Raw genomic sequence first — 3,256 nt, forward strand, 5'->3', positions numbered from 1 at the left:
GGCAAGGGCCTGGACGATTAGATAACGAACCACGGTAGTCTGTTCGGGGATTTTGGGTATTGAGACCCTTGATTCCGGGTATACTCGAGTATTACCATTTCTGTTCGGTTACGATGAGCGGGCCCGGTAAAGGGGTGTTTGGTGGACAGAATTCGGTGTAAAGAGGGGTCTACAGACGCGTTGGTTCTATATGCGTTGACGGAGAGTCAACCGGTTTGGATCAAGTACTGCGCTGGAAATTTGGCTCCTGAGAGCCACCCGTATCCTTCTGATTTGAATCATTGGTTCCTTTGTTTTACATCTGACATGTGTATCTGATTTGTTAAATGTGAAATGCCATGATTTTATTGCTATCTGTTTGGTACCTCATTGAGCGCAAGCTCACCCCGTTCTGTTCCTTTTGTTTTCCTTACAGGAAAAATAAATACTTTTGGACTGGATTTGATAATCGGTTGCCGATTTGAGCTAGTTGGACATATCTTTTGTATAGCTCATTGATTTAAACCCTAAATATAGTTTTGGGTCCGTTTCTCTTTTGGATTTGGCAAACCGTACATGTATCCACTTTTGAATCACTTTGGTATGCCCCTTTTGGGTTGTATATGCTAACTTGGGAGATGTAAATATTTGCTTGACGTTTGGTTGGGTTTTGACGTGTCGGTTCCTCTTCATGGCCGACTCCGACTTTGTTTTTTTTTATATTTATTTTTGTGGGTTCGACTTGTTTACACGCGGTTGTATGACCCGAAAAGTATTAGATCGCGCTAATCTGAACCGTTAGTCCTGGCGAGAGTTGGGCAGGCAGTCCGCCAACCCCTTTGGTTCGCCTTAGGGGAAGGTGGGGCTGTTACAGATTAACCTTATGTTATGAATTAAAACTTCAAATTAAATATGGATCAAAAAGAAATAAGTAGGATCATTTTGTGAAACTTTTGGTATTGAAAGAATAAAATGTCCATCATCAACAAATAAAAGAAGTATAAAAGTAAAAAATATAGAAAATATAAGAGAACCATAAGTAATGAACCTCATTGTGATAAAAATAAAAATAAAAGGAAATTTAGAAAAAAATAAAATTGTACGTTGGAAATGTGGAAAATAGGTCATAAAACAGATAAATGTAAATTAAAAGAAAAGATAAATACAATATGTGTAGAAGAAGATGAAATAAAAAATAAGTTAATAGAATTATTAATAAATGACAAAAAACAAAGTACAGAAGATGAATATTATAATGATTTAACTAGTTCAGAAGAACAATAAAATTGTAATTGTTCAACTTCCTCAAAATATATAAATGTCATTACAAAAAAGGAAGATAAAGAATTTTGACTAGATATTATAGAAAAAATAGGGGACCCTAAAACTAAAAAACAATATTTAGAAAGGTTAAAGGATTTAATTGTACAGGAAGATAAAACACCAAAAATAGTAGAACCGTTTACTATTTCAAAATTAATAGATAAATACCCAACTATGAACAATATTAAAAGGGAAACTACTAAAGATCTTTAGGAAGAAATTAATAATTTAAAAAATAGGTAAAACAATTACAAAGTGAAATATAAGACTTAATAACAAAAGATTTAGAAATTGAAGCAAGAATGTCATTATCTCAACCTTTAGAACAACCCTCTACCTCAAAAACAAATAAAATAATTATTCCTGAAAAAACATTAGATGAAAAGCAATATCTGAATATAATTGAAAAAATAACATTTCAAAAATTGTATGCTTTAGCAACAGTAATGGTAGAAGATTTCAAAGAAACGTTTGTAACCTTATTAGACAGTGAAACAAATCAAAGTTGCATAAAAGAAGGTTTAATCCCAACAAAGCATTGTGAAAGAACAAATGAAAAATTATTAGCCGCAAATGGAGAAAAATTGCAGGTAAAATATAAATTTACTAAAGGATCAATATGCAATAATCATTATTGCGTAAGACATAATTTTATGATTTTAGGAACACCTTTCTTTATTCAAATATATCCTTTTCCTATAGATAGTGAAGGAGTTCACACAAATATTATGAGAAAAATTATAAATTTTAGATTTTTAACACCAATAAAACAAAAGGAGTTATTTATATTACAATCCTCTTCTATTTATAAGACAATAAATAATATTCAACATGTTGAAAAACAAACAAATTATATTAAAGAAGAAAATTCCTATTTAAAAATAAAAGAACAACTAAAATAAATAACTATTCAAAAAAGAATTTCAAAATTGGAAAAATTAATAAAAAGGGAAGCTTGTGTAGAAATCCCAAATGCATTTTGGGATAGGAAAACACATATAATTAATTTACCTTATGAAAAAGATTTTAATGAAAAAAACATCCCAACAAAAGCTAGACCAATTCAAATGAATTTTGAATTATTAGAATTCTATAAAGAAGAAATACAAACTTTATTAGATAAAGGACTAATAACTCCATCAAAATCCCCATGGAGTTGTGCTGCATTCTATGTAATGTATCAAACCAAAAAAGAAATAATGAGGAGGGGCTCAAGGCTGCTCGAACTTCTAGCGCTCAAGTCATGCAAATACCAAGTGGTCCGATTACAAGAGCGCGTGCTAGAAGACTTCAAGAATCACTTCAAGCTCTTGTTTGCACGATTCAAGAACGAGTTGGTGATGACTTGAGGACCATTGAAGGATTGCATAATGGAGAAACTACTCTATACACTTTCCTTCAGGTGGAAGAATCAAGTGAAGACTAGTTCGCCGATTACTAGCTTGTTAATTAGGGTTTTAGTTACCATTATTAGTTGTTTGTTAGCACTAAATAATTTCGGTCAATTACACTCCACTTTGACCGAATCCAGAGTCTTAAATTAGTTAATTAGTTGCTAGATATTAAGTTAATACAACTTGGACAAATCCACCCTTAATGAAGGGCAAGATCGTCCAGTGGACATTCTAGGGTTTTGAGTCTTGTAAGGCTATATATATAGCCTAGGTATTCATTCATAGAAAGACAATTCGGATTTTTATAAAATATTCGTGAGTTTATTCACTCTCTCTTGTCTCAAGAGAATTTCCTTTGAATACTTGAGAATTAATCTCAAGTTGTTCATCGAACTTATCAATCAAGTAGTCTCCTCGATTGTGGCGTTCTTCTATCTATACTTTTGGTTCACTAAATTTGCTAGTCTTGGGTTAAGGAGCATCCTTAGTTCGTGACTTGTAATTCTAGAAGGGTCAAAGTTCCGCGAATTAATTCAACTTGGTGTTCGCCTAGATCCGTC

This window comes from Coffea arabica, chromosome 2c, assembly GCF_036785885.1.
Source record: "Coffea arabica cultivar ET-39 chromosome 2c, Coffea Arabica ET-39 HiFi, whole genome shotgun sequence".
NCBI lineage: Eukaryota > Viridiplantae > Streptophyta > Magnoliopsida > Gentianales > Rubiaceae > Coffea > Coffea arabica.